This window comes from Anabrus simplex, chromosome 9, assembly GCF_040414725.1.
Source record: "Anabrus simplex isolate iqAnaSimp1 chromosome 9, ASM4041472v1, whole genome shotgun sequence".
Lineage (NCBI taxonomy): Eukaryota > Metazoa > Arthropoda > Insecta > Orthoptera > Tettigoniidae > Anabrus > Anabrus simplex.
The window spans coordinates 39,957,682-39,972,740 of NC_090273.1; the positions used below are offsets into that span (position 1 = coordinate 39,957,682).

The window sequence follows — 15,059 nt, forward strand, 5'->3', positions numbered from 1 at the left end:
GCTAAGTTTTCTCACAAGGTATTATTAGAACTATACATAGCATAATTTCGAAAGATCAATGATATTATTTAATTGCAGGGAACGTAATATTGCAACTGTCGACGTAAAAATGAAATGTCGTATGGCTTTTAGTGCCGGGATATCCCAGGACGGGTTCAGCTCGCCAGGTGCAGGTCTTTTTATTTGACGCCCGTTGGCGACCTGCGCGTCGTGATGAGGCTGAAATGATGATGAAGACAACACATACACCCAGCCCCGTGCCGTTGGAATTAACAAATTAACGTTAAAATCCGCGACCCGGCCGGGAATCGAACCCGGGACTCTCTGAACCGAAGGCCAGTATGCTGACCGTTCAGCCAACGAAGCGGACAACTGTCGAAGTAATGATGCCCGTTATGGTAAATTTCTTCAAATTCTACCTTCAGCCATCAAACCTCCCCAATGGAAAAAAAAAGTCTGTTGGACCGATATCAAGTCCCTGCCTTCAACCTGATATTCCCAGGACAGTTACTGGTAGCTGTACTGTTTCTGTGAACCAGACGTGGACAGATTGATCATGTGTATAAGCTGAACACAACTAGTTCTTTTCTCTATGAAGTTACATAGAGGAAGGCTGAAGCTCTGAACTCTCCAAGTTATAGGTTTCAGTTCATTGGTATATTACAACAGTTACTGGTAGCTGTACTGTTTCTGTGAACCAGACGTGGACAGATTGATCATGTGTATAAGCTGAACACAACTAGTTCTTTTCCCTATGAAGTTACGTTCTCTCACTAACTGAAAATTAAGTGACTATGGCTTTTAGTGCCGGAAGTGTCCGAGGACATGTTCGGCTCGCCAGGTGCAGGTCTTTGACCATGGAGCCGGACCTCTCATTAATTGATGCATAATGAAAGACATGATGATGATGATGATGATGATGATGCTGATATAACTTTTAATGCTCTCTCGCAATATTCAAATTATTTTATTGGAGTTCCAGTTTGGCGAACATTATATTCTGTTCTTATCCATATTCATGAGTGTAATGTTGCATAAAATATTCCATTTTAATGAACATACACACTCTCCTTATTGCTCGTATTTTTTGTTGGGTCGACCAGATTGGTTGCAATATGTTGACCTTTGCATTCTCGAATAATATGGTAACCGAGTGGTGTGGCCGTGCGTGTCAGGTAGGGCACCTGGCCGTAAAAACATACCGTATCAATTTATCTCTCCCCGTTCCCGACCCCAGTTCACAAAGCGGGAGTAAGGGGTTCACAAACATCATAATTCTCGGAAAATTCACCCTATTCGTAATCATTCACTACTGATCTGCATTTACGACTTTCGCCCGGGTGGCAGATTCCCAAGTCTTTTCTTATGATTTCAGAGTATTTGGAAATTTATCTAACGCCTCACTTGGCAAATTATTCCAAACCCTAATTCCTCTTCCTATAAACGAATATTTGCCGGCCCTGCGGTGTAGGTGAAGTGTGCCTGTCTCTTACTCGGAGGCCCCGGGTTCGATTCCCGGTCAGATTAGGGGTGTTTAACTTGATCTGAGGGCTGCTTCGAGGTCCACTCAGCCTACGTGATTACAATTGAGGAGCTATCTAACGATGAGATAGCAGGACTGCTCTAGAAAGCCAAGAATAACGGCCGAGAGGATCCGCCGTGCTGAACACACGACACCTCGTAATCTGCAGGCCTTCGGACTGAGCAACGGTCGCTTTGTAGGCCATGGCCCTTCGGGGCTGTTACGGCATGGCTTGTTGTTTTGTTTGTTTATTAACGAATATTTGCCCCAATTTGTCCTCTTGAATTCTAACTTCATACCCATATTTATGATCTTTCGTACTTTTAAAAACTACGTCCAAGCTTATTCATAGACTACGAAAGAGCTTTCGATACAGTCCGCCACAACGAACTCATGAACATTCTTTCAGAATTACGGCTTGATGGGTGGGACATCCGTATTATAGTTGATCTCTATTGGAACCAGGGTGCTGGCATGAGAGTAGATGGCCGTGTCTTGGAAGTAGTTTAGGCGTTGTAGTAAGGATGTAAAGGAGAGGGTTCCAGTGTATGGGACCCTCACAAGGATTACTTGATTCATGAACTGGAAAAAATCCAAAGAAAAGCAGCTCGATTTGTTCTGGGTGATTCCCGACAAAAGAGTAGCGTTACAAAAATGTTGCAAAGTTTGGACTGGGAAGACTTGGGAGAATGAAGACGAGCTGCTCGACTAAGTGGTATGTTCCGAGCTGTCATGGGAGAGATGGCGTGGAATGATCTTAGTAGACGAATACGTTTGAGTGGTGTGTTTTAAAGTAGGAAAGATCACGATATGAAGATAAAGTTGGAATTCAGTGGGACAAATTGGGACAAATATTCGTTTATATGAAGGGGAGTTAGAGATTGGAATAACTTACCAAGACAAATGTTCAATAAATTTCCAATTTCTTTGAAATAATTTTAGAAAAGGCTAGGAAACAACAGATAGGGAATCTGCTACCTGGGCGACTGCCCTAAATGCAGATCAGTATTGATTGATTGATTGATTGATTGATTGATTGATTGATTGATTGATTGATTGATTGATTGATTGATTGATTGATTGATTGATTGATTGATTGATTGATTGATTGATTGATTGATTGATTGATTGATTGTAGTGTCAGTTATGAAAGGAGTTCGCCGAGATTGCATTCTTTCACAAGTGCTTTTCAACATCTATTCAGAAAATAGTTTCCGAGGAACTCTTTTCGGAAAGACTCAAGGAGTTGTGGATGACGGAGTCATCATAAATAGCACGATGACACTGTCCTACCTGCAACCAATCTCCATTATCTACGGGAACTAAATGTTGTCTCTGAAACCAGCAACGCGATGAGTTTGAGGCTGAATGTAAAGAAGACCAAATGGACTGTTGTAAGTTTTTTTTTTTTTGCTTTACGTCGCACCGGCACAGATATGGCTTATGGCGACGATGGGATAGGAAAGGCCTAGGAAGTGGAAGGAAGCGGCCGTGGCCTTAATTAAGGTACAGCCCCGGCATTTGCCTGGTGGGAAAATGGAAAACCACGGAAAACCATCTTCAGGGCTGCCGACAGTGGGATTCGAACCCACTACTCCCGATTACTGGATACTGGCCGCACTTAAGCGACTGCAGCTATCGAGCTCAGTGGTTGTAAATAGGAAAGAAGATGCTACTCGGGGTAGTCTTAAAGCAAGAAAAGACCGGATCGCAAGAGTGGCAACATTTAAATATCTGGGATGTCACATTAATAATGACTGGGATCTTGCTCATGAGATCCGATGCAGAATTGAGCAGGGCAGAACTACTTTTCAGAAGTTTAGGAAACTTTTGACAGGCCGTGACCTTTTCAGTACACTACGGACAACTAACTGAAACCATGTGCAAGAGATTGCAACTATTTGAAAAGTGGACGTACCAAAGGACGCTGAAGATAGCTCGGACAGCTAAAATGACCAATAGAGAAGTTTTGCACCATGTAAACAAAGAACTGGAAATTCTCACTGTCATCAAGAGAATAAAGCTAGAATACGTTGTGTATAATGTGCGGAACAGTAAATACCACCTTCTATCAGTAATACTCCAAGGGAAAATTAATGGAAAACGTGGTTCTGGACGAAGTAGGACATCTTGGCTCGGCAACTTGAGCCAGTGGTTTGGGGTGACGAAGCTTACTCTGTTCATAACAGCTATCAACAAACAACAGATCATGTTACTGATCACAAACTTTCTGTGAGGACATGGCTAAGGAGAATGAGAAGAAGAAGAAGAAGAAGAAGAAGAAGAAGAAGAAGAAGAAGAAAAGCTTATTAGTCTCCTAAAGTTATTCGACGCCATTTCTCCACTGACAGCTCGGAACAAACCGGTTATTCGTAGAAAAGATGAAAGTGAATAAACTGTCACATGTAAGTTGAAACAATGGCAGGCTCACTTAGGGTTCCCGTGCTCGCTCGCCAACCCATGCACCCAAGCTAAGATCACCTGAGGATCCCTCTTTAAATCAATCAATCAATCAATCAATCAATCAATCAATCAATCAATCAATCAATCAATCAATCAATCATCAATTATGTGCATTTGGGTCAGTTGTCCAGTTGGCAGATTCCCTTTCCTACTTTTAAAAGCTCCTCTCAAGCTCATTCGTTTACTTGTGTCACTCCAAGCTATCTCTCCACCGATAGCTCGGAACGTGCTACTTAGTTGAGCAGCTCGTCTCCTTGCTCCCAAGTCTTCCCAAAAAGTTTGCAACATTTTCGTAACACTACACATTTACCGGAAATCACCCAGAACAAATCGTGCTGCTTTCCTTTGGATCCTTTCCAGTTCTCGTATCAGGTAGTCGTGGTGCGGGTTCCGTACACTGGAATCATACTCTAACGGGGGTCTTACCATACACCCTGACACCCTCTCCTTTACATCCTCATAACCATGTGAAGAGATCTGTAATCTTTATTTACATCCTCGTTAATGCGATTACCGCAGTGGAGATCATTCCTTATATTAACACATAGGTACTTAAGCCTACATTGATCCCCTACCAACACAGTCATTAAACCTGAGAGGACTTTTCTTCTTGGCAAACCTTACGAGCTAACTTTTCATCACATTTACCATCATACCATTGTTCGTTGCCCATCTCACAATGTTGTCTAGGTCCGGCAGTCGCTCACAATGCTGCAAGTAATTGACTACTCTGTACAGTATAGAGTCTTTATATTCCAGCTCTTTATACTAATATCATTTACATATAAAGGGAAATATAAAGGTACAAAAATACAGCCCTGGGGGATCCCGCACTTAATTATTACAGGATCACGAAACACTCCACCTCCTCTAATTCTCGAGTTATATTTTCTAGAAATGTAGCCACCCATTCAACCACTCTTTTATCTAGTCCAGTAGCCTTCATTTTCGTCAGTAATCTCCCATGATCTACCCTATCAAAATCCTTGGATTGGTCAATAGCGATACTGCCCATTTGACCTCCTGAATTCAAAATATCTGCTATACCTTGCTAGAATTCTACAAGTTGAGCCTCGCCTTTTACGACAGTAAGGGGATACTAGGGATGTAGTCTACTGTCCCACCCACAGTTGAAATGAATTTTCACGCCCCTGTCCGTAAAACTGAAAGTCCCTTAGTTAAGATTACGATATCACTGTCACGTTAACCTAAGAGGTAGCTTTGTTTTTCTCTTTATTTGGACTTGATGGAACAGATTTTCGTTTATCTTGGAGACAGGAGTGTACGGAAGAAGAGTGTATTGTGGGAGTGAAATGAAGTAGGACCTACCCATGAATATCTTGGCCGTAACATTAGGAGGAAGTGCGGTATAAAGCTCTCTTTAAGTCCGACATCAGCGAGTCGCGGGCCACTCGAATAAAGTACAGCTCCGTTCTTCTTGGTGATAAATCTCAAGTCATCCATAATGGATCCCTCCACGACCTTGTCGCGCAGAGAAACATCACTCTCCCTTCTAGCGGATTATCACATACTTTATTGATTTGCTCACTCCATGGATTTTCTTCCTCTATTTCTAACCCTCATTTCAATTCATTCATTAATGTTTAAACCGAGGCGTTTATTTATCCAGTCTACTCCGTGTCGGATTTTCGTGCATTTTTTTAATATGCGTACCTTCAATGTCAAGGTGACATTGCATATTGTATATCCAGTCCTTGCCCCGTTTCTCAACGAGCTCGGGATGTGACGTGACATAAATCTTCGTAGTGAGTTTTTTTTACAACCGCATGCCCTTCCTGACGTCAACCTCATCAGAGGAGTAAATGATATGATATGAATAACGTGTAGTAATAATAATAATAATAATAATAATAATAATAATAATAATAATAATAATAATAATAATAATAATAATAAATGTTATTTGCTTTAAAACCCACTAACTACTTTTAGGGTTTTCGGAGACGCCGAAGTGCCGGAATTGAGTCGTGCTGGAGTTATTTTACGTGCCAGTAAATTGATCGACACTAAGCTGACGTATTTGAGCACCTTCAAATACCACCGGACTGAGCCAGGATCGAACCTGCCAAGTTGAGTTCCTGTCGAATAGCACCAAGGGGTCTGTTCAAGGCACGTCTCCTTCTGACGGACGAATTACCATCAACAGTTTCATATGACCTTACTTCCTCCTGTTAACACTGTGAAGACATTTGGGATTGAATCCAGGATTTTGGCACGCAGTCTTGTGGTTAGAAATTATATACCACCACAACTCCTCCCTGACAGCCAAATATTCTGATGGTGAACATTTTTGCGACCATCGGGACTCGAACCGGCTAACCACGGTTTCAGCCTGTGTAGATTTGATGCCTTGACGATCATGGCTAACAGACGGTCTGTTATTTTTATTATTAATCAATTGATATTAAGATCTTTTTTTACTTTTTCTTACGTTGTGGCGTTTGTAGGACCACGGACAGCTTTGTCATGGTTTGGGTTTTCTTCTTCTGCTCCCAGAACCTCTTCATCCTCTCTCTTCTTCTCTCCCGTTCTTCAGCTGATCTTCTATTGTCTCCTCCCCGGTGTTTCTCTATCCTTTTCCTGTACATTTCTCTGTCATTGAGCTGTGGCGTTTTGGTTGGTGTATATTTATTTCTCCAGTTCTCGGTTCTTCCACCTCGATTCCCATCTCAGTCCAGACAAACCATTTAGTTCCTGTCTTTCTTCTCGTCCTACCCGTTGACTCCCATACTCCCCATGGCCATCCTGATCACATGTCCAGCAAATCTTGCTCCTTTGACTCTTATTTCTTCGGAGTTCGTCCCCATGTTTCGGTACAATTCATCATTCTCTTGTTGTTCTTTTCCATCTTTCACATCCTCTTTTTTGTCCTACTATCTTTCTCAGAAGCTAACGGTCATACCATGTTGAATACACCGGTTCTCGTCCGATCACCGCAGTTAAGCAACATTGGGCGTGGTCAGTACTTGAATGGGTGACCGCTTGGGAACACAACGTGCCGTTGGTTCAATTCCCTTTTTAGGGGATGCCTGGCCGAGGCGGTAAAGGCGTGCTCGGTTCATCCGGAAGGACGTGAGTTCGAATCACCGTCAGGAAGTGGTAAAATTTAAAAAAAGAGATTTCCACTTCCGGATGTGCAGCCTACACCAAAAATGAGTACCAGGTTAATTCCTGAGAGCAAAGGTGGCCGGGCGTAGAGCTAACCACTCTACCCCGTCAAGTGCCGAGGTTACGGATAGTGGAAGCATTTACCTTCCACCCCTCCAAGGCCCTTCATGGCCTGTACGGAGAAGACTTTGCTTTGCTATCTTTCTCAGAATCTTTCTTTCTTCTTTCTCTACTTGCTCTGCCCCTAGCGTCAGTACTGCGTTCCTCACTTGCCTTGTAGCGCTTAAGCATTGCATCTATTGATATGTTTCGTCTATAATACAGTACCATATATATTAGTTCAGTACTATAGATCACTTTTGCGGTGCTCATAAGTAACCGATCGTGACAAATGAGCATTCAGAAGAATGAGAACAGACATTAGCAGTGACGAATTGCACTCTCGTTTCGTAAATATCGATAATTTATTTAATATATGAGTTTAAAAATTGTACGAAGTGTGCGATTTGCAAATACTGTTGCTGTAGGAAAATACGCGCTATCATTGCTGTCCACTTCACATTTTGGCCGCTGGGATGCCTGTTTTATATCATTATATTATGCTGTAATTATCAGTTCAGAAAAGAATGATAGTAACACCAAAAATTAATTCCGGAACGTTCGTCAGTATAATAATGCACTTGCATTTGCTTCCGTTCAAGTGGATACCATAAATGTTTAAAAATCAAAGATTACATTAAGTGGTTAGTAGGACTGTCTAATGTACTGATTTGCATATTCCTTGGTTCACCCGTAGTTCACCAGGAGGCTACTCCACCACATACTTTATGAACATGTGAAATTTCTCGCACGGGTCACCTAGTCTTAAATAATTCAAAAAGTTTTAAATTTAATTTCTCCTGAACTAATACACTTAGCTCCCAGTTCCGATGAGCGATATTGTGTTAAGAAGAAGTCAGTCCTCGGACAAAGGTTTAGTCTATTCGAAAGGTGGCCCTAAGAATAGTGACAATCGCCACCTGCAGGGCCGTTCGCAGTAAAGATTATTAGCACCAAGCGCGATAGCTGCAGTCTCTTAAGTGCGGCCAATATCCAGTAATCGGGAGGTAGTTGGTTCGAACCCCACTGTTGGCAATCCTGAAGATGGTTTTCCGTAGTTTCCCATTTTCACACCAGGAAAATGCTGCGGCTGTACCGTAATTAAGGCCCCGGCCACTTCCTTCCCATTCCTAGGCCTTTCCAATCCCATCGTCGCCATAAGACCTATCTGTGTCGGTGCGACGTAAAGCAAATAGCAAAAAAAGATTATTCGACGGGCTATCGAACCTCCTATCGTAAATATTTAAAGCTTGGGCATCTGAGGCGGCCTGATCGGCTTTGAAAAGTCAAGTGAATTTTACTGATTTTACTGATTCCCAGCACCTAGGATCTAGGAAAGGTTTTCATTCCCCTCCCCGAAGGGGAGGGGTGGGCCATCTAGAAAGTACCTAACGCCTTCTCTCTCTGCTTTGGACTGGCTACATCTATTCCATATAGGCGTGTTTAAAATCAGCTATTGGCTTCGTTAGTTACTTTGAGATCAAATTAAGCTCCGTCACTAATATTTATCTTATTTACATGTTTTTACTCTCATAAGTCACATACGTCGCAAAATAACACACCGTTTTAAAAATTCGGAACATTCATTGTAGAACGTATATATTTCGGCGATGTTCATTTTTAGAAAAACCCACAGCCTGTTTCCTGTCTTTTGACCGGGACAGGGATGGAATGAATGAGGCCCCCATCTAGCGGCGAGGATAGGAATTGTGCAGGCTGCCGAAGCCTGTCGCACTCCTCTGGGGCAATGATTAATGACTGACAGATGAAATTATATTGGAGAGTGTTACTGGAATGAAATATGACAGGGAAAACCGGAGTACCCGGAGAAAAACCTGTCCCGCCTCCGCTTTGTCCTGCACAAATCTCACATGGAGTGACCGGGATTTGAACCACGGAACCCAGCGGTGAGAGGCCGGCGCGCTGCCGCCTCAGCCACGGAGGTTCTCATGTTCTTTTTTAATTATTTTAAATTCTGTCACCCGTATTATTGGAATTTTAGGGGCCCGTGGAAATAAATTAGAGGCCTGGGCCGTGTGGGCGCCCGTTTATTTGCACCCCTGCCTTAATATTCGGCGTAAAGGTAGTTAAGGTACACCTGAGTAAGTGGTCTGTGCCCCTTTGTAAATCTCTGTCACCAGTTTGGGAACAGCTGTACTGGGGGATATTTGAATTTGCCAGGTATGCTTCGTAATGACGCGCACATTCGTCTCTTCCACGTATACTGGGAAACTAATCAGTAATTAACAGTATCAATATAATTATGCATGTATTTACATATTCATGCGTCTATCGATGCATAAAATGTATCATGAAAAACCAATTTTTTTGTGCTGCTCATATGTTTTTTAAATATAGACCGTATTGTTTTTGTCATGTTGATGAATATGGATAGAGACAGAACACAGTGTTCTGCAGCCTGAAGTTCCAATAAAATAACCATTTATAATACGACGGTAGCATTAAAAATTACGTACAATAATATCCCCGTCACGCCTTTTATTATCCGTTAGTTAATGAAGCGAATGCATAAGCTCTGTGGAACTATCCGATGAATGCAAGCCGATAAATTGCTGCGTTCATAAGCACTGCCTTATCCTTTGTGCGGTATATTTACTAGGAGAAAGAATTACCACCGACTATACGGACTTTAGCACAGGCGCCAATGAAGTCAGTGCCGCCATGTAACTAGATTGATTTTAAATAATGTACATGTAATGAACGGGGTAAAATTTAGCTAACAATGGCCATCTCAAAATACATGTCTCCAGAAAGACGTAGGTGTGTTTGTTTGTTTGTTTGTTTGTTTGTTTGTTTGTTTGTTTGTTTGTTTGTTTGTGTGTTTGTTTGTTTGTTTGTAAAATAATATACTCCTCTTTTCCATGGAATTAATAACGACAGAGATATTGGTAGCTGTTTTTCCAAACTCTTTGGCTGAATGGTTAGCATCGTTGTTTTCGGTTCAGGGAGCTCTGGGTTTAATTTCCGTCCGGGTTGGAGATTTGAGTGAGTAACGATTGCGCTTGCGAAAAGGTCAATTTTTTGTTCGGAGTGCTGGGCTACAAAGCAGAAAGATGAACAGAAACTGCATGTGGCTGAGATGAAGATGCACCGATGGGCCTGTGGAGTAACCAGGCTGGACGAAATTCCAAATAACATCATTCACCAAACTCTGAGAGTAACACCAGTCTCTGAGAAACTGAGGGAGAATCGAATGAAATGGTTCGGTCATCTTCAGCGAACACCAGCAGTTATGTAGTGCACAGAGTGGAGAGGCAGGCAATAGAAGGCCAGGCCTAAATTAAAATGGAAAACCTATATCAGGAAGGAACTGAATAGTACCAATGTTGATGAAAATTATTATTATTATTATTATTATTATTATTATTATTATTATTATTATTATTATTATTATTATTATTATTATTATTATTATTATTATTATTATTATTATCATATCTGTATATGGAGAAAATAACAGACACTATTACGAAAAGGAGGAATGAGACCAGACACATTGTCCACTCGTATCTTCGCCTATTTTTTAAATAAGAAAACTAAAGGAGTCTGGTACACCGAGGTGGAAAAGGATTTACAAGAACTAGGAATCTTACGTGATGACATCTTGAAACGTGACCCTTTAAAGAAGAAACTTGAAGGTCGACAGAGTTTTCGAACAAAACTTAAAATGACGACAGGCGAGACGTGGACCGAAAAACGGAAGGAAGCTCTCCGAGGAAGGATGCGGGAGTACTGGGCGAGTGTTCAACGGTTGAAATAGCGTGATCCATAGCTGGCCGAAACCAAATAATAATAATAATAATAATAATAATAATAATAATAATAATAATAATAATAATAATAATGTTGGTTTCGTCATAGGTTTGTCTCAGTCTCATCTCTGAATATAACAAGACAATCTTGCCCTGTAGAAGTTCTGTATATCTACCGACACGAGGTTAGCGGATATATTGGGCTCCATATACCACTGGACTGAGCAGTGATAGAACTTGGACTCAGAAAGCCAGCACTGTGCCATCTGAGACACTCACACGGCTAAGTCTCTATTGCTATTTTAATATTTCTATAGGAGGAATGAAATCTAATTTATATCAATTTCACCGTAAGTTGCTGACCTTCTCATGATTAGCTGGCGACGTTATAGTGAAATACTGTGTAACTCAGGTGTGCATTATCAAGAAAAGTGGTTTGGATTTAGTCGGGGCTGTGAGAGTATAGGCTAGCTATAATCCTCGCTTTGGGAGTGATATATATCTTGAGAGTCATACTTGTTCACCGGAGCGTGAGACTTAGTCTCGGAGAGAGAGAATAGTTGTGAGTTCATTTTTGTTATCATTCTTCTTGTGTAAAGAGCGAGAATACTGAAAGAAATACAAATAGTATATCATGTTGTGTGTTGCGTGTATCATCAAGTAAACCATCTTGGCTCATGACGTGCTGAATATGTATTACTCAGCATTGAATATGTATTATTCGAGTTTGGACGTCACCCGGCCATGACGGCACCCTTGCATATGTATTACCTCCCTTTATTTACGTATTTGTTTCTAGAATTTTAAAGCACATTATCCCATTCATTCCGCTCTCAAATTTACTGTGTTTAACCTTATGTTGTAAATAAAGTCCAAGTTTTTATATAATTTTATTATCAAAAGAGATATTTTGCACCTTGTGGATAAGACGGCTACAAGTGCAAAATGATACTTCTGAGATAATTGCAATGTAAGATTGAAAAACAGGGCAGTAAATTCAGTTTATATATATATATATTTAAATTCATACATTGTAATTTTCTCAAAAGTACCATTTGTGAATTTGTGACTCTCTTCTTCCTAAGGTACGATCTGTAAATTTCTCCGCCGCTCGGAAAAGCGTAGATATGTTTTTGGACTTAGAAGACGAGAGAGCGACTACACATTATTTGGTTCTCCGCTCTTAGTAGTATCTTACGACATATCCTTTCACTCCACCCACAGGGAAGATAAAGAGTTCCGATAATTCGAAAGCAATATGTAGCATCATGACCTACATCCAATAATATGGCAGCGGCCGTCGCCTTAATTAAGGTAAAATCCCAGCATTTGCCTGTTATGAAAATGGTAAACCAGGGCAGTGGAGTTCGAGCCCACTAACTCCCGAACGCAAGCTCGCAGATGGGCGATGGGGCCGAAAATGGCTTCCTACACCATGGACTTAAATGGCTCCTTGACTTGTGTTCTCTATCTATCCTATGTACCTTGCCTAGCGACAATGAATCTATACATTTAATCCTGGTGACAGCACATTGGATTGTCATATCCACACACATGTTTTCAGACGGTTTTTCGTTCGTAACTCACCAGCGAAAACGAAAATGAAAAATGCAGCTTCGAGGTGCATTCTGACCCCCTTCAATCTACTATGTTCAAAATTTCAGATCTCTGTGTGCCGTAGATTTGGCTGGACATCGCACACAAACAGATATATTATAGGTATAATGATAAGGAATTGTAGAAATGAAATGTCACGTTTCTGAGGTTCGGATTCCACGAAAACTTGATGTCCTATTACTATGATCAGGACATTAGATTTGAAATAAAATTACAATTCTTTCTTTTCAGAAATATTTTAACGCTGTCCTGTCGTCGGTGTAGCAGTATGATAGAGACTTGCCGATACAAAAGAGAGAAAAAACTCACTGAAAATGACGAGTCAGTATTACTTGCACATCCATGGGACAGATGAAGCCACCGTTCCGTTGATCTGCTGGCCTTCAACGCCTGAATACGCATCGTAAGCAAAAAGAGAGTGGACTGCACTGCTGGAGCGCGTCCAACGTACACGTATCTGTATTTAAGGAGAACAATGGGCCGCGCACAGTGATTAATGCGGCAGAGCTAAAAACACATCACCTAAATTACCACTCGTTTATGAAGCTAAATTCAAAGTTCGTGTTGGGCCGTGAAAAGTTCTGTACATATAAATAACAGTGCCAGCCAGCTTCCTTTTATTTCTCATGAAGTGCTGAAAAATAGTGTGTTTATATTCCAAGGGCACTACAGTATATTTATTCCTTTGGGGTCCCTTGGTACGTCTTAAATGTGTCTTGATGAAAAGAAAATGAACCGGAGAACTAAGAGCTGTCCGCCTCTGTGGTGTAGTGGTTACTGTGATTAGCTGCTACCCCCTGAGGCCCGGGTTCGATTCCCGGCTCTGCCAAGAAATTTGAAAAGTGGTACAAGGGTTGGAACGGAGTTCACTCAGCCTCGAGAGGTCAACTGAGTAGAGGGGTGTTCGATTTCCTCCTCAGCCATCCTCGAAGTCGTATTTCGTGGTTTCCCACTTCTCTTCCAGGCAAATGCCGGGATGGTACTTAACTTAAGGCCACGGCCGCTTCCTTCCCCCTTCCTTGTCTATTCCTTCCAATCTTCCCATCCCCTGACAAGGCCCCTGTTCAGCATAGCAGGTAAGTAAGTAAGTAAGTAAGTAATATGTTTTATTTATCCTGGCAAAGTTAGGGATGTATTCCCTTTCTTACACTTAACCAGTCTTAACCTAGAACACTTAATAATAACTACTGATGACAATAATATGATAATATGGACAATAGTAACAGTAATACCATTAACAAAAGTAACCACACTTTAGAAAAAAAGAGATCATATCATCTATATAATATAAATCGTACGTAAAGTGCAGAATATAATTATGAATAATGAGTACTAAGAGTATAATTATGAATAATGAGTACTAAGAATATAACTATGAATAATGAGTAGTAAGAATATAATTATGAATAATGAGTTGAGGCCGCCTGGGCGAGGTATTGGTCATTCTCCCCAGTTGTATCCCCGACCCAAAGTCTCACGCTCCAGGACACTGCCCTTGAGGCGGTAGAGGTGGGATCCCTCGCTGAGTCTGAGAGACAAACCAACCCTCGAGGGTAAACAGATTAAGGAGAAGAAGAAGAACTAAGAGCTAAGAACTGAGTTGGACAGTCGGTGTCGTGCCGGATGCGATATATAATAATTAATAAAGTAATAATAATGTTATTTGCTTTACGTCCAACTAACTACGTTTACGCTTTTCGGAGACGCCGAGATGCTGAAATTTAAGCGCGCACGAGTTCTCTTGAGTGCCAGTAATTCTACCGACATGAAGCTGACTTATTTGAGCATCTTCAAATACCACCGGACTGAGCCAGAATCAAACCTGATAATTTGGGGTTCGAAGACCAGCGCTTCAACCGCCTGAACCACTCGACCCCATGATTATATTTGTTTTACAGTTACCTTATCTACAAACACAATTCTTGGGGATCATTAAGTTCATTCCCTGGATTTTCGAGAAACAGAAATGACAGAGCAACATCTTCCTAAGGTGCTTTTGAAGAATCTACTGCGGGAAACTGCACTTTTTACAACACGAAATATGGTGATGCGTTTATGTTTTATCCTACAACATGCCCATGTATGGAGATGCGTTTCCATGTCTGGGAGAAGTCACCAAACAAGTTATCTCAGTGTGTTACGCCACTGTCTGTTACGGCTATTTCGGGAGACGGCTGGGTTCGAATACCCCGTTGGCCATCCTCGAATATTTTCATTTCCAGCCGAACGCCGGAATGTACCTTTCTTATGGCCACGACCACTTCCTTCCCATTCGTAGCTCGTACAATTACACCCTCACATACTATACTAGACTTAACTAAAGTTGGCGTCTGACAGGTAAGGTTGGAGGGAGGAGCACTGCACGTGCCATTTCACGATGTTGCCACATTCCAGCATTCCTTTCTACATACTCTTACCCCTCGCTTCCGGCTCACTTGTTCCCTCGTTCATTCTGA

General features: G+C 41.5%; 1 non-coding gene across 1 annotated transcript; it reads left to right on the top strand.

Annotated features, from left to right (window-relative positions):
* The first annotated feature begins 6,894 nt into the window (after nucleotides 1-6,894).
* On the top strand, nucleotides 6,895-7,013 carry LOC136881367 (5S ribosomal RNA). The gene has a single exon (XR_010861030.2). It is a non-coding gene; the product is annotated as a 5S ribosomal RNA (ribosomal RNA).
* Nucleotides 7,014-15,059: the final 8,046 nt, after the last annotated feature.